Source organism: Solanum lycopersicum, chromosome 9 (assembly GCF_036512215.1).
Source record: "Solanum lycopersicum chromosome 9, SLM_r2.1".
Lineage (NCBI taxonomy): Eukaryota > Viridiplantae > Streptophyta > Magnoliopsida > Solanales > Solanaceae > Solanum > Solanum lycopersicum.
In genome coordinates this window covers 62440889-62468536 of record NC_090808.1, presented here as the reverse complement: position 1 = coordinate 62468536, position 27648 = coordinate 62440889, and the positions used below count along the sequence as shown (strand labels likewise).

Here is a 27648-nt window from a genome sequence, read left to right as displayed (position 1 = left end):
ACTCTCATTTAAACCCTAACACCTAGATCAAAACGCATTCCCTCCCAAAGTTTCTTGAAAAACCTCCATGAGAGCTCAAGGTGAAGATAGAGCTTGAAGATGGGTCTTCAATGGAGTTTCTTCTTCAATTATCATTGGTTTCTTCTAATAAGGTATGCAATTTCTTAATCTAAGTCTTGCTATCACCTTAGAGTCAATTTCAAAGATGATTTTCAAAGATTTCTAAAAGATGAAAAAGTCCAATTTCTACTCTAAGTCTTGGGTTCTTGCATGAAACATTGTCAAACATTAATATGATATTATTGATGTTTTCCAATGAAATTCTCCATGAACCCTTGACCTTCTCAAATCTCTTAATTTGACTAAAATATGGGTTATGTGATCATGCTTTGATATTAATGAATTCATGTGTAGATTGTTATGGGCTTTTGATTCATATATAGATTATGATTTTATGGTTTATACGCTTTTTCAATTTGATTAATTAAGTATTGTATGTTCTTAGATCCATTGAATATTAAGCTTATTGAATTGATATTGACTTAATGCTTATGGATTCTAGTGTAGTTTTCTATGGGCTATTGAATGTTGTAAGGATTGTATTCAATTGATGTGTAGGTGAATTGACGTAGATTCATTGAGTATTATGGTTATTGAATTGAATTGATGTTCTTGGCCATGGGTAAGGGCCTTATGGTATTGAATTGGATGATTTAGATTTGAATTGAAGTGGTGAGATTGAATGGGTGGTATGCTGCCCTAACTCTATTAATAATATGTATAGCTTTTGTATTATAATGATGATTGGTATGGTCCACTTATGGTGGTGGTGCTACATGAACGATGTGGCCTTGTCGCGTTACTTTATGTATTATGATGATCTTGGCCTTGTCGGTAAACTACTTGAAGTACTATGATGATTCTTGTAGTTGAGCTATGTGAAGTCTGAGCATATCTATCTACATGTGAAGTAATGTGAAAGTGTGTGTTTCTTCTATGTATATTAGGAGATCACGTTAGACTATGGCTATATCATTGTATGTGTAGTCATAGAGTTGATGCATGATTGTTCCTACTTCTATAAACGTAAAACTATAAGACTATGGTTGTGTGTGGTGTTTTTTTCGCTAGATATCAACAAAATTATCAGTTTGGAAAATATCGACTCAATCGCGCACGGGATGTGCGTTTTATATCTATTTAAAGTTCAAATTTTTGGAAGTACCTCTTAAACTTACATTTGTTGAAACTTCAAATGGCCGTAACTTTTTACTCGAGTATCTTATGGAGTCAAATCTTTTTTTAAACTTGCGTAATTTTTTGAGATCTACATGGGACTCAATCTCTTTTTCCGATTTGACTTTTATTTTACCTTATAATTTTGTCCTATATATGGTCAAAAACCAATAAACATAAAACTATAAGTCATATGTCTGCGTGTGGTATTTTTTTGCGTAGATATAGAAAAAATAATAAGGTTGGAAAAATAATATCGCCTCGATCGAAAATCGGATGCGTGTTTTATTTCCGTTTGAAGTTCAACTTTTCACAAGTACGTCTTTAACGTTACATTTGTTGATATTTCAAATGGGTGTAACTTTTTCCTCAAGTATCTTTTGGAGGTGTTTTTTTATAACTTCCTTATTTTTTCGAGATCTACTCTGTAGAATCAATCCTTTTTTTATTTGACTTTTATTTTTTCCTTATAATTTTTCCCTATATATGGTCAAAAATCTATAAACGTAAAACTATAAGACTATGGTTGTGTGTGGTATTTTTTCGCTAGATATCAAAAAATTATCAGTCTGGACAAATAATTCGCCTCGATCGGACATCGGATGCGTGTTTTATGTTCATTTGAAGTTCAAATTTTCACAAGTATTCCTTTAACGTTACATTTGTTGAAACTTCAAATGGCCGTAACACTTTACTCGAGTATCTTTTGGAGGCAATTCTTTTTTAAACTTGGTTATTTTTGCATAGATAGAGAAAAAATAATAAGGTTGGAAAAATAATATCGCCTCGATCGAAAATCGGATGCGTGTTTTATTTCCGTTTGAAGTTCAACTTTTCACAAGTACCTCTTTAACGTTACATTAGTTGATATTTCAAATGGGTGTAACTTTTTCCTCAAGTATCTTTTGGAGGTGATTTTTTTATAACTTGCTTATTTTTTCGAGATCTACGTTGTAGAATCAATCCTTTTTTTTAATTTGACTTTCATTTTTTTTCTTATAATTTTGCCCTATATATGGTCAAAAATCTATAAACGTAAAACTATAAGACTATGGTTGTGTGTGGTGTTTTTTCGCTAGATATCACAAAAATTATCAGTTTGGAAAATATCAACTCAATCGCACATCGGATGTGCGTTTTATATATATTTAAAGTTCAAATTTTAGAAGTACCTCTTAAACGTTAAATTTGTTGAAACTTCAAATGGCCGTAACTTTTTACTTGAGTATCTTTTGAAGGCAATTCTTTTTTTAAACTTGCTTAATTTTTTGAGATCTACATGGTAGACTCAATCTCTTTTTCCGATTTGACTTTTATTTTTACCTTATAATTTTGTCCTATATATAGTCAACAACCAATAAACGTAAAACTATACGTCCAATGTCTGTGTGTGGTGTTTTTCCGCGTAGATATAGAAAAAATAATAAGGTTGAAAAAATAATATCGCCTCGATCGGACATCGGATGCGTGTTTTATGTTCGTTTGAAGTTCAACTTTTCACAAGTACCTCTTTAACGTTACATTTGTTGATATTTCAAATGGTTGTAACTTTTTCCTCGAGTATCTTTTGGAGGTGATTTTTTTATAACTTGCTTATTTGATCGAGATCTACTCGGTAGAATCAATCCTTTTTTTATTTGAATTTCATTTTTTTCTTATAATTTTGCTATATATGGTCAAAAACCGATAAACATAAAACTATAAGACTATGGTTGTGTTGGTGTTTTTCGCTAGATATCAAAAAAATTATCAGGTAGGAAAAAATCGACTTGATCACACATCGGATGCGCATTTTATGTCCATTTAATTTTTTCAACTTTTCACAAGTACCTCTTTAACGTTACAGTTGTTGAAACTTTATATGGCCGTAACTTTTTCCTCGATTATCTTTTGGAGTAGATTCTTTTGATCTACGCGGTAGACTCAATCCCTTTGTCCGATTTGATTTTCATTTTTCCTTAGAATTTTTTCCTATATATACTCAAAATACCAATTAACGTAAAACTATAAGTCTATGGTTGTGTGTAGTGTTTTGCGTAGATATTGAAAGAATGATCAGGTTGGAAAAAGAAAGCTTCGATCTAATATTGAATGCCCGTTCTATGTTCGTTTGAAGTTTAAATTTTCACAAGTACCTTTTTAACGTTACATTTTCTTGAAACTTCAAATGGCCGTAACTTTTTCCTCAAGTATCCTTTGGATGCAATTCTTTTTTAAACATTCTTATTTTTTATATATATATGCGGTAGACTCAATCCCTTTTTTCGATTTAACTTTCATTTTTCCTTATAATTTTACCTTGTATATGGTCAAAAAACTGATAATCGTAAAACAATAAGTCTTATGACCTTGTGTGGTGTTTTTCGCGTAGATATTAAAAAAATCAGGTTGAAAAAAATCGAGTTGATCGGACATCAGATGCGCGTTTTATGTCAGTTTGAAGTTCAAATTTTCAGTAGTACCCTTTTAACGTTACATTTGTTGAAACTTTAAATGGCCGTAACTTTTTTCTCGAATATCATTCGGCGATTATTTTTTTGAACTTTCTTATTTGTTTAGATCTACGTGGTAGACTCAATCTCTTTGTCCGATTTGACTTTCATTTTATTATAATTTTGCCCTATATATGGTCAAAAACCGATAAACGTAAAACTATAAGTTCTATGACCGTGTGTGGTGATTTTTGCATAGATATCGAGAAAAAAATCTGGTTGAAGAAAAATATTGCTTCAATCAGACATCGGATGCGCGTTTTTATATCCGTTTGAAGTTCAAAATTTCAGAAGTACCCATTTATCGTTGCATTTGTTAAAACTTCAAATGGCCGTAACTTTTTCCTCGAGTATCTTTTGGATGCAATTCATTTTATAAACTTGATATTTTTTCAAGATATACGCGGTAGACTCAATCCCTTTGTCCGATTTGACTTTTATTTTTTCCTTATAATTTTGCCCTGTATATGGTCAAAAATCGATAAGCGTAAATTTATAAGTTCTAAGACTGTGTATTATGTTTTTTCGCGTAGATATCAAAAAACTAATTAGGTTGGAAAAAAATATCGATCGGACATCAGTTGCACGTTTTTATGTCCGTTTGAAGTTCAAATTTTTATAAGTATCACTTTAACGTTACATTTGTTGAAACTTCAAATGACCATAACTTTTTCCTAGAGTATCTTTTGGAGGAGATTCTTTTTTTAAAATTGCTTAATTTTTTTGAGATCTACGCGTTAGACTCAATTTCTTTTTCTGATTTGACTATCAGTTTTTCCTTATAATTTTGCCTTATATATGGTCAAAAACTGATAAACATAAAAGTAGAATTTCTATGACCGTGTATGGTGTCTTCTCGCATAGATATCAAAAAAAAATCTGGTTAGAAAAAAATCACCTTCATCAGACATCGGATGCGCGTTTTATGTCCGTTTAAAGTTTAAAGTTTCACTAGTACCTCTTTAACGTTACATTTGTTAAAACTTAAAATGACCGTAATTTTTTCCTCGAGTATCTTTTGGAGGCGAATCTTTATTAAACCTTCTTATTTTTTGAGATTCTTATAGTAGACTCAATCCATTTTTCCGATTTGACTTTCATTTTTTCCTTATAATTTTGCCCTATATATGGTCAAAAATCGATAAACATAAAACTATAAGACTATGGCTGTCTGTGGTATTTTTTCGGGTAGATATCGAGAAAAAAATCTGGTTGGAAAAAAATTGCCTTGATTGGACATTGGGCGCGCATTTTTATCCGCGTGAAGTTCAAATTTTCACTAGTACCCCTTTAACGTTACAATTGTTGAAACTTCAAATGGCCGTAACTTTTTCCTCGAGTATCTTTTGGATGCAATTCTTTTTTTAAACATGATTATTTTTTTGAGATATACGTGGTAGACTCAATCCCTTTGTCTGGTTTGCCTTTCAATTTTTTCCTTATAATTTTACCCTATATATGGTCAAAATCGATAAACATAAAACTATAAGTTTTATGGACGTGTGTTGTTTTTTTCCGCGTAGATATCAAAAAACTAACCAGGTTGAAAAAATCACCTCGATCGGACATCGGATGCGCGTTTTATTTCCTTTTGAAGTTTAAATTTTCACAAGTACCGCTTTAACGTTACATTTGTTGAAACTTCAAATGACCGTAACTTTTTGCTCGAGTATCTTTTGGTGGCGCATCTTTTTTTAAACTTGATTATTTTTTGAGATCCACGTGGTAGACTCAATCCCTTTTTCCGACTTGACTTACATTTTTTCCTTATAATTTTGCCATATATGTGGTAAAAAACCGATAAACGTAAAACTATAAGTCCTATGACCGTGTGTGATATTTTTCGTGTAGATATAAAAAATTATCAGGTTGGAAAAAAATCAATTTGACAAGACATTGGATGCGCGTTTTATGTCCGTTTGATGTTCAAACTTTCATAAGTACCCCTTTAATGTTACATATGTTAAAACATCAAATGGCCTTAACTTTTTTCTCGAATATCTTTTGGATGCAAATCTTTTTTTAAATTTGCGTATTTTTTTAAGATATATGCGGTGGACTCAATCCCTTTGTGCGATTTGACTCTCAATTTTTCCTTATAATTTTGCCCTATATTTGATAAAAAATCGATAAACGTAAAACTATAAGTCATATGGCCGTGTGTGGTGTTTTTTTCGCGTAGATATCGAAAAAATAATTAGGTAGAAAAAATATTGCCTCGATTGGACATTAGATGCCCGTTTTATGTCCGTTTGAAGTTTAAATTTTCACAAGTATCTCTTTAGCGTTACATTTGTTGAAATTTCAAATGGCCGTAACTTTTTCCTCGAGTATCTTTTGAAGGCGATTCTATTTTTAAACTTGCTTATTTTTTTTTAAATATACGCAGTGGACCCAATCCCTTTGTCCGGTTTGACTTTCATTTTTTTCTTATAATGTTGCCCTATATATGGTCAAAAATCAATAAATGTAAAAGTACAAGTCCTATGGTCATGTATAGTGTTTTTGTGCGTAGATATCAAAAAAATAATCAAGTTCGGAAAAAAATCGCCTCAGTCAGACATCGGATGCGCTCTTTATATCTGTTTGAAGTTCAAATTTTCACAAGTACCCCTTTAACGTTACAATTGTTGAAACTTCAAATGACCATAACTTTTTCCTCGATATCTTTTGGAGACGATTGTTTTTAAAACTTGCTTATTTTTTTTGAGATCTACGCGGTACACTCAATATCTTTTTCTGATTTGACTTTCATTTTTTCCTTATATTTTTGCCCTATATATGGTCAAAAACTGATAAACGTAAAACTATAGTTCTATGATCGTGCGTGGTGTGTTTGCGCGTAGATATAAAAAAAATAATCAAGTTCTTAAAAAAATTGCCTCAATCAGACATCAGATGCGCGTTTTATATATGTTTGAAGTTCAAATTTTCACAAGTACCCTTTAACGTTACAATTATTGAAACTTCAAATGGCCGTAACTTTTTCCTCGATATCTTTTGGGAGACGATTTTTTTTTAAAACTTGCTTATTTTTTTGAGATCTATGTGGTACACTCAATATCTTTTTCTGATTTGACTTTCATTTTTTCCTTATAATTTTACCTTATATATCGTCTAAAACCGATAAACGTAAAACTATAAATCCTATGGTCATTTGTGGAGCTTTATTCACGTATATATTGAACAAATAATCAGGTTGGAAAAAAATTATCTCGATCGGACGTCGGATGCCGTATTTATGTCCGTTTGAAGTTCAAATTGTCACAAGTACCTCTTTAACGTTACATTTGTTGAAACTTCAAATAGCCTTAATTTTTTTTGAGTATCGTTAGGAGGCGATTCTATTTTTAAACTTGCTTATTTTTTTTTGAAATATACGCGGTAGACTCAATCCCTTTGTTCGATTTGACTTTCATTTTTTCCTTATAATTTTGCCATATATGTGGTCTAAAACTAATAAACGTAAAACTATAAGTTCTATGATCGTGTGTGGTGTTTTTTCGCATAGATATCATAAAAAAATCAGGTTGGAAAAAAAACTTCTCGATTGGACATCAGATGCACATTTTATGTCTGTTAAAATTTTAAATTTTCACAAGTACCCCTTTAACGTTACAATTGTTGAAACTTCAAATGGCCATAATTTTTTCCTCGTGAATCTTTTGGATGCGATTTTTTTTTAAAACTTGTATATTTTTATGAGATATACGCGGTAAATTCAATCCCTTTGTCCAATTTGACTTTCATTTTTTCTTTATAATTTTGCTCTTAATATGGTCAAAAATTGATAAACGTAAAACTATAAGTCCTATGGCCGCGTGTGGTGTTTTTGCACGTAGATATCAAAAAATAATCATGTTGGGAAATAAATCGCCTCAATCGGACATCGGATGCGTGTTTTATTTATTTGAAATTCAAATTTTCACAAGTACCCCTTTAACGTTACAATTGTTAAATCTTCAAATGGCAGTAACTTTTTCCTCGAGTATCATTTGGAGACGATTATTTTTTTAAACTTGCATATTTTTGCTAGATCTACGCGTTAGTCTCAATCTCTTTTTTGATTTGACTTTCATTTTTTACTTAGAATTTTTCCCCATACATCGTAAAAAATCGATAAACATAAAACTAAAAGTCCTACGACCGTGTGTGATGTTTTTCACGTAGATATCAAAAAAAAATCTGGATGGATAAAAAATCACCTCGATCAGACATCGACTGTGCATTTTATGTCCATTTGAAGTTCAAATTTTATAAGTATCCCTTTAACGTTACATTTGTTGAAACTCCAAATGGCCGTAACTTTTTCCTAGAATATCTTTTGGAGGTGATTCGCTGTTGAATTTTTTTTCAAGATTTATGCGGTAGACCCAATCCCTTTGTCCGATTTGACTTTCATTTTTTCCTTATAATTTTGATCTATATATGGTCAAAAATCGATAAACATAAAAAAAAAATAAGTCCTATGACCGTGTGTGGTGTTTTTTAAACATAGATATAAAAAAAAATCAGGTTGGAAAAAAATACTCCTCGGTCGAAAATCGGATGCGCGTTTTATGTCCGTTTAAGTTCAAATTTTCATAAGTACCCCTTTAAAGTTAAAACTTCAAATGACCGTAACTTTTTTCTCGAGTATCTTTTGGACATGATTCTATTTTTAAACTTGTTTATTTTTTTGAGATCTACGCGGTAGATTCAATCCCTTTGTACGATTTGACTTTTATTTTTTTCCCTTATTTTGCCCTATATATGATCTAAAACTGATAAACGTAACACCATAAGGTCTATGGCCCTGTGTGATATTTTTTCGCGTAGATATCAAAAAAATAATGAGGTTGGAAAAAAACTCCTCGATCAGACATCGGATGCGCATTTTATGTCCGTTTAAAGTTCAATTTTTCACAAGTACCCCTTTAACTTTACATTTGTTGAAACTTTAAATAGTCGTAACTCTTTCCTTGAGTATCTTTTGGATGTGATTCTTTTTTTAAACTTGTTTATATTTTCTAGATCTATGCGGTAGACTCAATCCCTTTGTCCGATTGACTTTCATTTTTTCCTTATAATTTTGCCCTATATATGTTAAAAAATCGATAAACGAAAATCTATAAGTCGTATGGCCGTGTGTGGTATTTTTTCGCTTATATATCAAAAAAATAATCAGGTTGGAAAAAAATATCCTCGACAGGCATCGGATGCCCGTTTTATTTTCGTTTGAAGTTCAAATTTTCACAAGTACCCATTTAGCTTAAATTTGGTGAAATTTAAAATGGCCGTAACTTTTTCCTCGAGTATCTTTTGAAGGCGATACTTTTTTTAACTTGCTTATATTTTCGAAATCTATGTGTTATACTCAATCCCTTTTCCCGATTTGACTTTCATTTTTCCTTATAATGTTGCCCTATATATGGTAAAAAATCGATAAATGTAAAACTACAAGTCCTATGGCCTTGTATGGTGTCTTTGCGCGTAGATATCAGAAAAATAATCAAGTTCTGAAAAAAATCGCCTCAATCGGACATCGGATGCGCATTTTATATCCGTTTGAAGTTCAAATATTCACAAGTACCTCTTTAACGTTACAATTGCTGAAACTTCAAATGGCCGTAACTTTTTCCTCGAGTATCTTTTGGAGATGATTCTTTTTTTAAACTTTCTTATTTTTTTATATCTACGTGGTAGACTCAATACCTTTTTCCGATTCGACTTTCATTTTTTTCTTATAATTTTGCCCTAAATATGGTCAAAAACACATAAACGTAAAAGTATAAGTCCTATGGCTGTGTGTGGAGCTTTATTCGCGTAGATATTAAAAAAATAATCAGGTTGGAAAAAATTTGCCTCGATCGGACATCGGATGCGCGTTTTATGTCTGTTTGAAGTTCAAATTTTCAGAAGTACTTCTTTAACGTTATATTTGTTGAAACTTTAAATAGCCATAACATTTTCCTCAAGTATCTTTTGGAGGCGATTCTTTTTTTAAACTTGCTTATTTTTTCAAGATCTACAATGTAGACTCAATCTCTTTTTCCGATTTGACTTTCATTTTTTCCTTATAAATTTGCCCTATATATGGTAAAAAATCAATAAACTTAAAACTATAAGTCCTATGGCCGGGTCTGGTATTTTTTCGCGTAGATATCAAAAAATAATCAGGTTAAAAAAGTATTGCCTCGATAAGACATCGAATGCGCATTTTATATTCGTTTAAATTTAAAATTTTCACAAGTCTATACCCCTTTAACGTTACATTTGTTGAAACTTCAAATGGCCGTAACTTTTTCGCGAGTATATTTTGGAGGTTATTTTTGTAAAACTTGCTTATTTTTTTGAGATCTACGCGGTAGAATTAATCCCATTTTCCAATTTGATTTTCATTTTTTCTTACAATTTTGCCCTATATATGGTTAAAAACCGATAAACGTAAAACTATTAGACTATAACTATGTGTAGTGTTTTTTCGCGTAGATATCGAAAAAATAATCAGGTGGAAAAAAATTTAACTCGTTCGGACATCGGATACGCGTTCTATGTTTGTTAGAAGTTCAAATTTTCAGAAGTAACCCTTTAACATTACAATTGTTGAAACATCAAATCATCGTTATCTTTTGGATGGGATTAATTTTTTAAACTTTGTTATTTTTTTGAGATCTACGCGGTAGACTCTACCCCTTTGTCCGATTTGACCTTCATTTTTTCCTTATAATTTATTCCTATATATGGTCAAAAATCGATAAACGTAAAACTATAATTTCAATAGTCGTGTGTGGTATTTTTTTGTTTAGATATCAAAAAATAATCAGGTTAAAAGAAATCCCCTCGATCGAACATCGGATGCGCGTTTTATGTCCGTTTGAAGTTCAAATTTTCACAAGTACCCTTTTAACGTTACATTTGTTCAAATTTCAAATCATCGTAATTTTTTCCTCGAGTATCTTTTGGAAGCGATTATTTTCTTAAACTTGCTTATTTTTTTAAGATCTACGCGGTAGACTCTATCCCTCTGTTCGATTTGACCTTCATTTTTTCCTTATAATTTTGTCCAATATATGGAAAAAATCCTATAAATGTAAAACTATAATTACTCTAGCCGAGTGTGGTATTTTCTCGCGTAGATATAAAAAAATAATTAGGTTGGAAATACATCACCTCGATTGGACATTGAATGCGAGTTTATGTCCTTTTGAAGTTCAAATTTTCAAAAGTACCTCTGTAACGTTACATTTGTTGAAACATTAAATGTCCATAACTTTTTCCTCGAGTATCTTTTAGAGGCGATTCCTCTTTTAAACTAGCTTATTTCTTAAAGATCTACGCGTTAGACTCAATTCCTTTGTTTTTTTTTTTATAATTTTGCCCTATATATGGTTAAAAATTGATAAACGTAAAACTATAAGTCCTATGGTGGTGTGTGCTATTTTTCGCGTAGATATCAAAAAAATAATCAGGTTGGAAAAAAAAATCCTCAATCATACATCGGATTCACGTTTTATGTCTGTTTAAAGTTTAAATTTTCACAAATACTCCTTTAACGTTATATTTGCTGAAACTTCAAATGACCGTAAATTTTCCCTCGAGTATTTTTTGGATGCGATTCTTTTTTAAAACTTGTTTATTTTTTTGAGATATACGCGATAGACTCAATCTCTTTGTCCGATTTGACTTTTATTTTTTTTCTTATATTTTTGCCCTATATATGGTCAAAAATCGGTAAACGTAAAACTATAAGTCCTATGACCGTGTGTGGTGTTTTTTCACGTAGTTATCGAAAAATAATCATGTTGGAAAAAATCGCCTCGATCGGATATCGGATGCACGTTTTATGTTTGTTTAAAGTTCAAATTTTTTCAAGTACCTCTTTAACGTTACATTTGTTGAAACTTCAAATGGTTGTAACTTTTTCCTCGAGTATTTTTTGAATGTGATTCTTTTTTAAACCTGTTTATCTTTTTTATATCAACACATTAGACTCAATCCCTTTGTCCGATTTGACTTTTATTTTTTTCTTATATTTTTGCCCTATATATGGTCAAAAATTGGTAAACGTAAAACTATGAGTCCTATGGCAGTATGTGATATTTTTTCGCGTAGATATAAAAAAGATTATCAGGTTTAAAAAAAAAACTCCTCGATCGGACATCGAATGCGCATTTTATTTCTGTTTAAAGTTTAAATTTTCACAAATACTCCTTTAACGTTATATTTGTTGAAACTTTAAATGGCCGTAAATTTTTCCTCAAGTATCATTTGGATGCGATTCTTTTTTTAAACTTGTTTGTTTTTTGAGATATACGTGATAGACTCAATCTCTTTGTCCGATTTGATTTTTATTTTTTCCTTATAATTTTGCCCTATATATGGTCAAAACCGATAAACGTAAAACTATAACTCCTATGGCCGTGTGTGGTGTTTTTTCGCGCATATATCACAAGAAAATCAGGTTTGAAAAAAATAGCCTCGATCGGACATCAGATGCCTGTTTTATTTCCATTTGAAGTCCAAATTTTCACAATTACCCGTTTACGTTACATTTGTTTAAACTTCAAATGACCGTAACTTTTTCCTCGAGTATCTTTTGGAGGTTATTTTTTTAAACTTCCTTATTTTTTCGAGATTTAAGCGGTAGAATCAATCTATTTTTCCGATTTGACTTTCATTTTTTCCTTATAATTTTGCCCTATATATGGTCAAAAACGGATAAACGTAAAACTATAAATCCTATGGTCGTGTGTGGTGTTTTTTCGCGTAGATATAAAAAAATAATCAGGTTGAAAAACAGTATCGCCTCGATAAGATATCAGATGCACATTTTATATTCGTTTGAATTTTAAATTTTCACAAGTCTATACATTTGTTGAAACTTCAAATGGTCGTAACTTTTCCTCGAGTATATTTTGGAGATTATTTTTTTTAAACTTGCTTATTTTTTTGAGATCTAAGCGGTAGAATCAATTCCTTCTTCTCCAATTTGATTTTCATTTTTTCCTTAGAATTTTGCCCTATATATGGTCAAAAAGCAATACAATAAGACTATGACCGTGTGTGGTGTATTTTCGCATAGATATCAAAAAAATAATTAGGTTGAAAAAAAATTAACTCGATCGAAAGCCATATGCACGTTTTATGTCTGTTTGAAGTTCAAATTTTAACAAGTACCCCTTTAACATTACATTTGTTAAAACATCAAATCATCGTAACTTTTTCCTGAGTATCTTTTGGATGGGATTATTTTTTTTTAGAGATCTACGCGGTAGACTTTACCCCTTTGTCCGGTTTTACTTTCATTTTTTTCTTATAATTTTGTCCTATATATGGTCAAAAATCGATAAACGTAAAACTATATTTCCTATAGCCGTGTGTGGTGTTTTTTCTCTTAGATATCGAATAATAATCAGGTTGAAAAAAATCCCCTCGATCGAACATCGGATGCGCGTTTTATGTCCGTTTGAAGTTCAAATTTTCACAAGTACCCCTTTAACGTTACATTTTTTGAAATTTCAAATCATCGTAACTTTTTCCTCAAGTATCTCATGGATGCGATTATTTTTTGAAACTTGCTTATTTTTTTGAGATCTACGCGGTAGACTCTATCCCTCTGTTCGATTTGACCTTCATTTTTTCCTTATAATTTTGTCCAATATATGGTAAAAAATCGATAAACGTAAAACTATAATTACTATAAATGTGTGTGGTGTTTTTTTACTTAGATATCAAAAAATAATCAGGTTGACAAAATCCCCTCGACCGAACATCGGATGCGCGTTTTATGTCCATTTGAAGTTCAAATTTTCACAAGTACCCCTTTAACGTTACATTTTTTGAAATTTCAAATCATCGTAACTTTTTCCTCGAGTATCTTTTGGATGCGATATTTTTTTGAAACTTGCTTATTTTTTTGAGATCTACGCGGTAGACTCTATCCCTCTGTTCGATTTGACCTTCATTTTTTCCTTATAATTTTGTCCAATATATGATACAAAATCGATAAACGTAAAACTATAATTACTATAGCCGAGTGTGGTATTTTTTGCGTAGATATAAAAAAATAATTAGGTTTGAAAAAAATCGCCTCGATTGGACATCGGATGCGAGTTTTATGTCCTTTTGAAGTTCAAATTTTCAAAAGTACCTCTTTAACGTTACATTTGTTGAAACATTAAATGTCCGTAACTTTTTCCTCGAGTATCTTTTGGAGGCGATTTCTCTTTTAAACTAGCTTATTTTTTAAAGATCTATGGGTTAGACTCAATTCCTTTGTTTTTTCTTATAATTTTGCCCTATATATGGTCAATAATTGATAAACGTAAAACTATAAGTCCTATGGTGACGTGTGGTATTATTTCGCGTAGATATCAATAAAATAATCAGCTTGGAAAAAAAATCGTCTCGATCGGACATCAGATACACGTTTTATGTCCTTTTGAAGTTAAATTTTTTACAAGTATCCCTTTAGCGTTACATTTGTTGAAACTTCAAATGACCGTAACTTTTTCCTCGAGTATCTTTTGAAGGTGATTCTATTTTTAAACTTGCTTTTTTTTGAAATATACGCGGTGGACTCAATCTCATTGTCTGATTTGACTTTCATTTTTTCCTTATAATGTTGCCCTATATATGGTCAAAAACCGATAAACAGAAAACTATAAGTCCTAACCGTGTATGGTGTTCTTTTGCGTATCTATCAAAAAAATAATCAGGTTGACAAAAAATCGCCTCGATCGGACATCGGATGCGCATTTTATGTCCGTTTAAAGTTCAAATTTTCACAAGTACCCCTATAACCTTACATTTGTTGAAACTTCAAATGACCGTAACTTTTTCCTCGAGTATATTTTTGAGGCAATTCTTTTTTTAAACTTGTTTAGTATTTTGAGATCTACGCGGTAGACTCATTCCCTTTGTCCAATTTGACTTTCATTTTTCCTTATAATTTTAGCCTCTATATGGTCAAAAATCGATAAACGTAAAACTATAAGTCCTATGACCGTATGTGGTGTATTTCCGCATAAACATTGAAAAATTAATCATGTTGGAAAGAAAAACTCCTCAATCGGACATCGAATGCGCGTTTTATGTTTGTTTAAAGATTAAATTTTTACAAGTATCCCTTTAACGTTATATTTGTAAAAACTTCAAACGGTCGTAACTTTTTCCTCCAGTATCTTTTGGTTGTGATTCTTTTTTAAACCTGTTCATTTTTGTGATATCAACACATTAGACTCAATTCCTTTGTTCGATTTGACTTTCATTTTTTTCTTATAATTTTGGCCTATATATGGTCAAAAGCTGATAAACGTAAAACTATAAGTCCTATGGCGGTGTGTGATATTTTTCGCGTAGATATCAAAAAAAATAATCAGGTTTGAAAAAAACTCCCTGATCGGACATCGGATGCATATTTTATGTCCGTTTAAAGTTTAAATTTTCACAAGTACCCCTTTTACGTTATATTTGTTGAAACTTTAAATAGCCGTAAATTTTTCCTCGAGTATCTTTTTGATGCGATTCTTTTTTTAAACTTATTTATTTTTTTGAGATCTACGCGGTAGACTCAATCCGTTTGTCCGATTTGACTTTCAATTTTCCTTATAATTTTACCCTATATATGGTCAAAAATCGATAAACGTAAAACTATATATTGAAAAAAAATTGCCTCGATCGGACATCGGATGCGCGTTTTATGTTTAAAGTTCAAATTTTCACAAGTACCTCTTTAAACTTACATTTGTTGAAACTTCAAATGACCGTGAATTTTTCCTCGAATATCTTTTGGATGAGATTCTTTTTTAAAACTTTCTTATTTTTAGAGATCTACGAGCTAGACTCAATCTCTTTTTTCTATTTGACTTTCATTTTTTTCCTTATAATTTTGCCCTTTATATGGTCAAAAGTCGATAAATGTAAAACTATAAGTCCTATGACAGTATGTGGTATTTTTTCCCGTAGATATCAAAAAAATAATCGTGTTGCAAAAAAAGTCTCCTTGATCTGACTTAAGAATCACATTTTATGTCCGTTTGAAGTTCAAATCTTTCTCAAACAACAACCTCCTTTTTCTTTTCATCGATTTTGAAAATCACGTATCTATGAACTTTCTTCCTCTTCAACTCCAAGAATGCATTTTTGCCGTGATCAGCCACACCCATTCCAGAAGAAGCATTTGGCTGAAACTCAAGGAAAAAATCCAGTCCAGTGTCAATACTTCACATGAAAACAGAGATATAATTTGAGGGTTTCAAGTACACAATAATTTAGTGCTTCACTGAGTTCCGGTTTGGACATAGCTTTTTAAAGTTCTGTTTGGACATGTATTTTACTTGAAAAAAATTTGAAGTTTTGTGAGTGAAAGTCCCAAAAACTGGTTTACATTAGTCAAAAATATTTTAAGATCATATTTCCAAAATCTGATCAGATGTCACGGTCAACAATATTTTAAAAACATACTCTCAAAATCTATGATCAAACCGTTAGCTAAGAAAACTAATATAACTTTTCAAAATTGACATTTTTCTTTTGTATTAATTGTGACGGTGTCAAGCCAAATTAGATTTAAAGCGCCTTGACTATTCCATCGGATATCAGCTACTTCCCAGGAGTAATAGCTAGAGACACCACCACATAACTCTGTTCCATTTTTATGTTCAATTATCCTAGTTGGAAAATGTATCCTGTCCTTATAACTTGATAAGTTGGTTCTCATAATGATCAGATGTTCCTAAGGGACTACAACATAAATTCAAAATTAAAAAGTGAACATAACATACAAATTGATCAAAGACTTAGATGAACAAAACAAAATTAAAGATAGATAACATACCCCTCTGAATTTGAAAGACATGAGAAGAGCAAAAAGAAAAATTAAATGAGCCTTGAGAGGAAGAAAGAAAGAGGAATATGAGTTGGTTAAATAGATTAGATAATAATTATACTACTATAAGAGAAGAAAAGAATAGATACTGCCAAAATGAAGCAAATAGTATTTTTATTTTGTTATCTTTGACATTATGTAACAGCTACAGTAATGGTGTTAGATCAATCCTTGTTGTTCAGTTTAAGCTGGTCAAAATTGCCTCCTGAATGATACATTGACACGTTCTCCGAAAATTTCTAGCTTAGCAAGCTAAACACAAAAATTAAAATTGAAAGTGGGCTTCTTTATTTTTCAAATTTGCCCTTAAAAATGGCCTCAAGCAAGTTTTTCAAGAAAAGAAAAGCCAAATGTCGAAGAGACTTACTGTCCACTGAGACAAATATCATTCATGATTTACTAGGGTTCTATACACAACCATTGAAACGATTAAAACTTACACTGCATTATGTTTTACACATATTATAGATGTATCTGGAAGAACAATATATGTTCTGTACAATTTTGGTCCCAGACAGAACGCAGGAACCAAGTCTGAAGTGTCATATTGACACTCAAAAGGAAAAACAAAACGTTCATTGGGTGTTGTGGTCAAAAACATATACTACTTACTATATATAATAGCAACAGAGAAAAATATTCACTGGGATACAATATCTTTTTAATCTGATGTCCGCCAATACTAAAGAAATACAATTCTAGGCCGCCAAATATATTTGTACATGTCAAAATCGACCAATGTAATCATTCCAAATCGACAAACCTACCGTTTCACCAGAGTCCAAATTACATTAGATCTGGATCACTTGAATGCCTCACTCTCTTTTTCTCTTGGACCTCCCCTGCTCATCCTTTGTCTACCTCTGGAGAAACAGCCAAAAACCAGGGTAGTCTATTGTATTAGAACTTGAAAATCGATTGCCGATAAGAGAAAAGGTTGTGGAACTATCTATTTTACTCCTCCAACGAAAGTAGTTATAGGATAATATTCACTACTTACTGAACATTGGCAGATATGCCTCCACCATCCCGACCAAGAGCTTGTTCCTCAACCTGAAAATATGCAAAAATGCTACTTTCATGTTCTTGGAAATATGTAATTAGCACCACAACTTCATGTTGGATGAAATATGCATTAAGGTGTCATTCCACGAGCATCGTCCAACTCTGAAGTAGATGGGAACATTATAGACCATGGGCAGGAGTCGCTCCATTTGTTGGCAAAGCTTTGAGAACACTCAAAAGGTGGGGGTTCTAATACGGATGGGAGCTTCTAGTACGTTGCTTGGTAATTGGTAGAGCCCTATCTGTTTCTTTTCCAGTCTACTTATATTTAACCCAGTCTTTTACAACCAAAACAAGCTCAAACTGCCTTTACACCTTAACCACTGCTTACCCACTCAAATGGGACTTGTTCCCCTTAATCTACTTCTCTGGTGATTTATTTGGAAGTTGAAACCTTCTCTACTACATTCGTTCCTTTTTCAATTTATTTTATGCTCTCTTTTTTTCCTATCCTTTTACAGGGTTCTAAAGGGAGAATTTCGCATTGTAATTCAACAGAATGGGCTAAGATCTCTATCTTGAAACAGGAGTATGAACCAAGAAGGTGGTCAAAGACGAGTGCTGACCAACTGAACATCTTCCTATTGTTGCCCCCTATCAACAATTTTTAGCTTTAGTCGGCTTTAATAAATCTTCTTGACATTCATATGGGGCGCCCTAACTTGCCTCACAATCTCTAGACATTTAAAAGATGGAGACAGAACAGTAAATGGATTATAATGCATTAGCTATTGTACTATGTCCAGTATAAATCTTAACAAGAAACAAAGGGCACCATTGTACAGCAGGGAACAGTGCATATGATCTTGCAAAATGACAGACATAAACTTAATCTACTTCTCTGGTGATTTATTTGGAAAATTGAAACCTACAGAGAGTGATTGAGTAGATTTTTAAAATCATCATTATATTACCAGACCATTAATGGAATAAACTAATGATGATACTCTTCTATTTCTTAGGAACAGCAGTTTCAATAACATATCCAACATCAAATAGATGTTTATTACTTTACTATATGATATTCCAAAAACACTGAAGTAAATGTGTAGTCTACATGTTCCTCCAAGTCTCCAACTACCACTAAACAACTCACTTCTCCAACTCTTCTCATAATATGTGAGTCAAAGTAAATAACAAAAATAGGATACAGGGAAGGATCCTTATATCAGTGGTTCCATTCAACTTGAATGCATTTCAGCTAATCAACTGGACAAACTGTCCAACCCACAAGCACGTATTGCAAAGCATTCCTGCCAACCAAACAGGAGGAAATGGGCTCACACTAAGTGTTATAACTGCAATTCGAACCTGGGACCTCCCTTCACCATTAGTCCATCCCCTTGGGTACAGGAATTATACAAATTTTACGAACAACTGAAACGCTTAATCATGTGGATCTATTCAGCACAATCAGCCCAACTAAAATGTCAACAACATTGGGTTTATACATGAATGTCTAAGAAGTTTTTCGGTACTCTCATCTTGTAGAATTTAGCTCCATGATGAAAATGAATTGCAACTGTTGTTATTCACACACTGACAACGAGATTAATATTCTTCCATGCGTCTTCTCCGAAAAACAAAGGAGAAAAGAGAGAGGGGGGCAGCAGAACTAAGCCTTTCAAAAATGAGTCTCACAGGGTGAGAAGATGTGACAACCAGAAGTAATCATTTTCTCTTTCTCCAACAACGAATTCAAAAGTAAGTCAAATTATAGACATCTATCATACTCGTATGAGCAGCCAGCAGGGAATCGAGTAAATGACCTTAACGTTCGTTTAAGAACGACTGGGCTCTAGGTGGGTGGACTTAGGGCGGGCAGGCGGACTCAGGGTGGGGGCCTCATGGTGGGTGGACTCAGGATGGGGGTCTAATGGTGTTTAAAAGCAGTTACTAGCTTCATTTCTTTCCCTTTCATCCTTTATATGTTCTATCTATTAGTACCATAGTTTCTTTAATTGAAGCTATTAGTGTAGAGTTACAGGTATTTGTGATTCTGTGTAATTACTGTTACCAGAATTTTATATGCTTTGTGTCTAAAAGTAGTTACTCCCAATGATTGTCTTTTTCAACTATTTTTGATCTTGAAAAAAGTTCATAACTAATTGAGCATTAGATGTTGATTCTAATGAAATACATATTTATATTCATAGTCCTTAGCTGAAGAAATAGGACCACTGATAGTCCACTAATGGAAAATTGGCAACCACTGATATCATATTATTATGCCGGTTCCCAAGTGTTCAAACATCTGACAAAAAAGGAAAACAGTACAATACCAACATGATATACACTAACAAGCTAAATGCTTAGTTGGAAATCAGCGTTCCCAGATGCCCAATTATTTAAGATGAATTTTCCTCTGTGAGAAACACGATGATATATTGGCACTAATAACTATGATGATAGTAAGGCCCTGCGAGTTCTGTTCCTTATAAGAGGAAAGATAGTGTTTATTGCAAGATGGCTCAGTGAGCACGGTCTTTCAGCACTTCAAGAACAACTTCTGTTGGATCAGTAGCCTAAATCTCATAATGAAACCATCGCGCTCTCTTTTAAATGCGTCTTTAGGTGGCGTAAAGCATCTTTGCACGAATACGAGATGTTGCAGGACATCTAAGGAAACAAAAGCAATGCACTGAGAATGTGAGAAGGAAAAAGTTTGAAGTGTTACTTATGCCATGAAATATGTATAATGTGGAAATCAAGCAAAACACTGACTTTATAGTTAAAGAGATCATTTTAGACCTACTTTAATAATTAAGTAACCATTTATGTTATTTTCGTTTGTTTTAATGTTTTTAATAAATAATTACTGATTTTAGTGATATTTTTTATTCATTATTATTTTTAGCAATATTATGTTAAATCTGTCATATGTATTAAAAGTGAATTAAGTATGAAATATGTATGTATTATAATTGTTTTTAAAAATATATTATGTTTGTTTAGTAAGTAGTTGACACCTTGTAGTATAAGTGTATTAAAAGGTATAACTAACTATATTATCCATCAATATAACTTGTATTATATGAGAATAATAAAGTGTTCCTTGTAATATATATTAACGTTGTATTAATGTTTTAAAAGTGATTAAGTGAAAAAAAATATATTATTACTATAAATAATAATATTTTTTAATATAATATATTTATGTAAGTTTCCTTTGATTTTTTTAAAAATCTTAAACTTTATTTAATACACAATCTTTATCATAATGGGACAAATTGAAGGTGGTAGTAGAAATTCACTAAGAAAAAAGTTATACATAAAGCCTACTCAAATAGATATATGATGTAAAGCAATTCACATCGTTAGAGAAACAATTTTTTAAGATGAACCGAACTTGTAACTATCATATCATGACCCTTCCACTATTTTGTTTCAATTATTGCACTGTCAACAAAAGTGTCGATATCTTGAGGGAACAACCTATAATTTTTGTTAAGAGTTCTTTCAAATTCGAAGCTATTCAGAATATCATGAAAATAAATTGAATCTCACTCAATTAAATACATATAGTATATACTCCTCGTTAGTAGCCTAGTTTTTTTTTTTCCAATCTAGAAATTGATGCAGCTTTTGACTTTACATGTGCTCAAACTTGAAACTTTTGTCTTGCTCTCTAGTTTCCTTAATATCCACCATTCTTCAAAGTCTTGTTAGAAGTGGAGCTACTTGTCAACGAAAGTGGAGTATAAACCGTACGTACTATCAAAGGAAAGGAACGTGTTTTTATAATTGATAGTCTCTTTACGCATAAGCGAAATTGAAAGTTATGTATATTGAAAGAGTTTTTTTAATTTATTAAAATAAGAACGACCTTATAAAACTTTATAAATCAATATCGTTAGACCTTTACTCAATTCAATCATTGGGTAATATTGAGTACTAATTTTACAAAGTCCAATGAGAATCATATAAAGGCTATAAAGGGAATATAATTCTTTTGTACAACATATATATATATATACAAACACACCATTGTGTAATTATAATATTTATATTTAATTAAATAATAAATTAAATTGTAATTTAACGAAAGGGTAAAACAGTAATTTACATTTTTATTATGGAGCTTCAGACTTTTATATATTATTACAAAATACAACTTCCCATATAGCCGTTATAGGAGCGTGAGAGAAAACTCGGTGTTTTCTGGGAAGCTATCTGTGATGGACGACACAGTGTTGATCCTGTTCCTACCGGTGAGTTCGATCTTCAGCTTAAACGTATCAATTTTATTTCAACGAAGCTTCTGGTGAGCGCTATGTTCCTAGGGCTGTTCTTATGGATCTGGTCCGTATTTACAGATCTTCTGTTTTGATAACTTTTTGTTTAGGCATTCTGGTGCTGGGAATAATTGGGGGAAAGGTCATTATACTGAAGGCGCTGAGTTGATTGATGTTTTTCTTGATGTTGTTCATGAAGAGGCGGAGAATTGATGCAAGGTTTTGTTCATGTATAATTGAATTCTTATCGAATTTATGAATTTCTTGATGTTGCCTTTAGTGTCTGCTTTCGTTTTCATTATGAATTTCATAGTTATTGTTCCAATTGGTAGTTAACGGTGCAAATATTTGATCTATTTCTCATTTTTCATTAGGTTTTGTAGTTCTTAATCTTGAATTAGGTCTATCTAGATTGCTAATTAAATTTATTGCTAATGCTTAGTTATTCAATTGGTGGGGTTTTTGATTTATGCTTTCCTTTTGTCATTGAAATTTATAGAACATTCATTTTCATCTTAATGTAGAATTAGGTCTATCTAGATTGCTAATTAAATTTATTGGTAATGCTTAGTTATTCTGTTTCTCTGGGTAACTGTATTGTACTAATCTTGTTCCATCTTAAATAGTTAAAATGCACAGCATTTGGTCTGCATGAACTTTTCATTGACATTTATGATTTCTGTGACACTTCACCAATCGGTTGGAAAGTCTGGACTGTGTCTTGATTATGGGCATGTTTCCTTTAGATAAGTGTCTAAGGTTTCAAGGTAGATGTGTGGATTGTTGAGAAAAGGAAATTTTTTTTCTAGAAAGAGAAGTACTTCTGTAATTGTTCACTCTTGAACTGTTATTTTCAAGAGATGGTACTTCAGCACCATCAAGTTCCACAACCAGTGACTCCCATAAGAATACAAGTATCATAGTCCATCTCTTGAACTGTAATTTTTAAGATAATCATAAGCACAAGCATAGGACAAGAAAAATCTGTGATCATTTTTTTCATTATCACATTAAGAAGTAACTATTCCCCTTAACGGAAATGCTTTTTCATGGGATAAATTATATGATTGTTTTAAGCTACTCTGCAGCTCCACATCTGATTCCCATCTGAGTCTATGTGGAATTAAAAATGCTTGTCCACTGGTTGTGTAGATGCTGACTACAAAGGGTGTGGAAGAGGCCGTTGAAGCTGGGAAACATGCATGACTCAGCATCGCTGCGAGAAGGTAATTTTGTTGCTAAAGCTTGTAACATTTGGATTTTTTTTTACTTCCATTTCACAAGGATAAGCTTTTAAAGATCTTTCATTTTTAGCTAGAGTTCTTTTTTGATTGTTTTTTTTGGGGTAAATAAAACAATTTTATTTAGACCAAATTAGCTCATTACAAAATGAAACAGTGCTGTCCAACTGTTTCTCTATGTAATAAATAACCAGAAGAAAATTGAAAAATATTTGGACTCCTTTTACATATCCTATCAAAATAGTAATATATTGACTCTACTGTTCAAAGTTCCCTTTTCAAACATGGTTATCAGGTTCTTGTTGTTGTCTGTCACACCAATGATTTTGTGTCATATCTATCAGCATGGGTTGCCGTGTCTTCCAGTCTCTCCTCGTGTATGTATGCATAAAGTTATTTCTCTACATATTCTTTCCATCTTATAACTATTGTTTTGGAATCTGATCAAGTTGCGCTCTCTCCATATAACAGCTATCACCAAACCAAACAAGCAGCTGATATAACAACCCACTCTACTTCATCCTGCCAAGTACCATTTGTTCTCTGTATGTTCACCCATGGTATCATCTTACGCCATAGGCTTTGTGTCACAGTGCGTTTGAAGAATAAGTGGTCTCTTGTTTTATCAGCAGATTGGCAGAATACACATGTAGGAAGAACATTTATGCCGAACTTCTGTAATCTGTCATCTGTAGCAAGCCTTATTTAGTAGAGCCCACCATAGAGAGAATTTATGTTGTGGATGGATACTAGGATGCCCTGTTAGTCACTTCTAAGGTACTACTTAGGTTACATCATTTTTATCAAGAACTTGTTAACTGTAATCTGTTTCTCAGATCACCTAGGATTGTAGGAGGAGCATCATAGGTGCAGGCCCAAGAAGTCATATTGCAAATAAAATGGCTAATATGATTCCTTGAACCTCAAACAACCATTATGCCTTTCTGAGTAACAAACAAAAGTAGATCGGGAAGCAGCAAAAACCTTCAACCTTATGGTTTTATGAAGTTCTTTCATCAACGGCAAAGACAACGGCAAAGTCTTTGCTGCCTGAGAAACTATCCAAACCCCATTTTAAATATGCCTCAATTTTTACTGTTCATATGCAAAAGCTGCAATCTTTTTCACTCTAGGGTGCAAAGTGGAAGCTTTAATATAAGGTTCACTGTAGATTTATTCTTATGTTATTAGATATAAAACATATTTTTTTCTTTTTCTTTGGTTTGGATAAGAGCATATTTGAGTTTTAACTAATATTTGATACTTTCCTATGTATTTGCAGGACTTTGGCAGCCGGGGGAAGGGGGAAAGGGCTAGGGAGGTTGGGGGGGGGGGGGAGGGTAAGGGGTAGGGTAGGAGGGTAGCGGTTGGGTGAGGGGTAGGGTAGGATGGTATGTAGGGGTATGGGTAAAGGGTCCTCAGGGCGCAGCGCGCCTCGAGGTCCGAGGAGGCGGGTAGGGGGTAGGGTAGGAGGGTAGCGGTTGGGTGAGGGGTTAGGGGTCGCATAGGGTTAGAGGCGGGGTAGGGTAGGATGGTATGTAGGGGTATGGGTAAAGGGTCCTCAGGGCGCAGCGCGCCTCGAGGTCCGAGGAGGCGGGTAGGGGGTAGGGTAGGGGTAGGGTGGAGGGGGTAGGGTAGGGGGCCTCGGGGCGCAGCGTCTCGAGGTTCGGGGGGTGGGGGCTAGGGTAGGGGGCCTCGGGGCGCGGCGCCTCGAGGTCCGGGGGTGGGGGGTAGGGAAGGGGGCCTCGGGGCTCGGCGCCTCGAGGTCCGGGGGGGGTAGAGGTGGGGAAGGGGGCCTCGGGGCTCGGTGCCTCGAGGTCCGGGGGGGGGGGGGGTAGGGAAGGGGGCCTCGGGGCTCGGTGCCTCGAGGTCCGGGGGGGGGGGGGTAGGGAAGGGGGCCTCGGGGCGCGGTGCCTCGAGGTCCGGGGGGGGGGGGGGGGGGTAGGGAAGGGGGCCTCGGGGCGCGGTGCCTCGAGGTCCGGGGGGGGGGGGGGTAGTGGGCCTCGGGGCGCGGCGCCTCGAGGTCCCCGGGGGGGGGGGGAGGGTAGGGTAGTGGGCCTCGGGGCGCGGCGCCTCGAGGTCCCCGGGGGGGGGGGGGAGGGTAGGGTAGTGGGCCTCGGGGCGCGGCGCCTCGAGGTCCGGGGGTCCTAGGGTGGGGTCCTCGGGGCGCGGCGCCTCGAGGTCCGGGGGTCCTAGGGTGGGGGGCCTCGGGGCGCGGCGCCTCGAGGTCCGGGGGTCCTAGGGTGGGGGGCCTCGGGGCGCGGCGCCTCGAGGTCCGGGGGTCCAGGGGTAGGGGGTAGGGTAAGGGGCCTCGGGGCGCGGCGCCTCGAGGTCCGGGGGTCCTAGGGTGGGGGGCCTCGGGGCGCGGCGCCTCGAGGTCCGGGGGTAGGGGGTAGGGTGGGGGGCCTCGGGGCGCGGCGCCTCGAGGTCCGGGGGTAGGGGGTAGGGTAAGGGGCCTCGGGGCGCGGCGCCTCGAGGTCCAGGGGTGGGGGGTAGGGTAGGGGGCCTTGGGGCGCGGCGCCTCGAGGTCTGGGGGCTGGGGGGTAGGGAAGGGGGCCTCGGGGCGCGGCGCATCGAGGTCCGGGGGTGGGGGTGGGGGTGGAGGGGTAGGGTAGGGGGCCTCGGGGCACGTCGCCTCGAGGTCCGGGTGTGGGGGTTGGGGGTGGGGTAGGGGGCCTCGGGGCGCGTCGCCTCGAGGTCCGGGGATGGGGGTGGGGTAGGGGGCCTCGGGGCGCGTCGCCCCGAGGTCCAGGGGTGGGGGTGGGAGGAAGGTAGGGGGCCTCGGGGCGCGGCGCCTCGAGGTCCGGGGGGGGGGGCCTCGGGGCGCGGCGCCTCGAGGTCCGGGGGGGTAGGGTAGGAGGCCTCGGGGCGCGGCGCCTCGAGGTCCGGGGGGGTAGGGTAGGGGGCCTCGAGGTCCGGGGGGGTAGGGTAGGGGGCCTCGGGTCTGTTTTAAAAGTTAGCTTATTTTTTTTAGTTCTGCGTGGTAATTTCAATTACCTTATTCGACTTGACTTTAAGTTTTCCTTATTATATATGGTCAAAATTCGATAAATGTAAAACTAAAAATCTTATCTCAATTGTTGAGATATACGTGGTAACCTTATCCGATTTGCTCAATCGAACATTGGAGGCACGATTTATGTGTATATATTCTTAAAATTTGCTTATTTTTTCGTAATATACATTGTAAACTCAATTTCCTTATCACATGTGTTTTTTCGCGTAGATATCAAAAAAATAAGTGGATTGAAAAAAACCCGCTTCAATCAGACATTAGAGGAAATTTCAAATGACCGTAACTTTTACCTCGAATATCTTTTAAATGAGATTTCTAGATATACGTGGTAAACTCAATTTTCTTATTCAATTTGACTTTTATTTTTTCCTTATTATTTTACCCTATATATAGTCCAAAATCAATATATGTAACACTATCAATGATATCTCAGTGTTTGATATTTTTTCGCGTAGATAAGCAGATTGAAAAAGAATTACATTGATCGGACGTCAGAGGCACGATTTATGGCCGTTTGAAGTTCAAAAATTCACAACTACCCCTTTTACGTTACATTCGGTGAAACTTCAAACTACCATAACTTTTGCCTCGAATATATTTTAGAGACGATTCTTTTTCTTTTTCTAAACTCAATTACCTTATCCGTCTGACTTTCATTTTTTTCTTATAATTTGATGTTTTTTTCGCGTAGATATCGAAAAAATAAGTAGATTTAAAAAAAATCGTTACGATCGATGAGGCACGATTTATGGAATTTGAAGTTCAAAAATTCCCCCTTTTACGGTATATTTTGTGAAACTTTAAATGACTTAACTTTTGCCTTGAATATATTTTAGAAGCTATTCTTTTTTTAAAGTTGCTTATTTGTTTGAGATCTACGTGGTAATTTCAATTACCTTATTCGATTTGACTTTCAGTTTACCTTATAATTACCCTATATATTGTTAAAAATTGATAAATGTAAAACAATAAATCCTATCTCAGTGTGTGGTGCTTTTTCGCGCTGATTGAACAAACAAATCGCCTAGATCGAACATCGAAAGCACGGTTTATGTCTGTTTGTGAAGTTCACAAAATTCACAACTACCCCTTTTACGTTACATTTGGTGAATCATCAAATGACCGTAACTTTTGCCTCAAATATCTTCTAGAGGCGATTGTTTTTTTAAAATTGCTTATTTTTTTAAATATATCTACGTGTATATATAGTCAAAAATTGATAAATATAAAAATATAATTCTATCTTAGTGTGTGTTGTTTCTTCGCATAGATATCAAAAAAATAAGTAGATTGAAAAAAATTGCATCAATCGAACATCAGAGGGACGATTTATGTTAGTTTGAAGTTCAAAAATTCAGAACTACCCTTTTTACGTTAAATTTTGGTGAAACTACTTTTGTCTTGAATATCATTTGGAGGCTACATTTTTTTAAAAAAACTTGCTTATTTTTTCGAGATCTACGCGATAGACTCAATCCCTTTTTCCGATTTG

The 27648-nt window shown here is 34.6% G+C and overlaps 3 long non-coding RNA genes across 5 annotated transcripts; 1 reads left to right on the top strand and 2 right to left on the bottom strand.

Moving 5' to 3' along the window:
- Positions 1 to 15823: 15823 nt before the first annotated feature.
- On the bottom strand, positions 15824 to 16672 carry LOC104649363 (uncharacterized). The gene is made up of 2 exons (XR_743312.3): positions 16549 to 16672; positions 15824 to 15895 (listed from the first exon to the last, which is right to left on the bottom strand). It is a non-coding gene; the product is annotated as an uncharacterized lncRNA (long non-coding RNA).
- A 512-nt stretch (positions 16673 to 17184) lies between these two features.
- On the bottom strand, positions 17185 to 18459 carry LOC138338303 (uncharacterized). The gene is made up of 2 exons (XR_011211744.1): positions 17600 to 18459; positions 17185 to 17462 (listed from the first exon to the last, which is right to left on the bottom strand). It is a non-coding gene; the product is annotated as an uncharacterized lncRNA (long non-coding RNA).
- Positions 18460 to 21752: 3293 nt separating this feature from the next.
- On the top strand, positions 21753 to 24468 carry LOC101266974 (uncharacterized). 3 transcript variants are annotated; one of them, XR_003248269.2, is made up of 5 exons: positions 21753 to 21875; positions 22010 to 22118; positions 23052 to 23125; positions 23436 to 23517; positions 23612 to 24442. It is a non-coding gene; the product is annotated as an uncharacterized lncRNA (long non-coding RNA). The 3 variants fall into 3 exon arrangements; XR_743313.4 differs by lacking the exon at positions 23436 to 23517 and having other exon boundaries at positions 24423 to 24468; XR_003248270.2 differs by lacking the exon at positions 23436 to 23517.
- The last annotated feature ends 3180 nt before the right edge of the window (positions 24469 to 27648 follow it).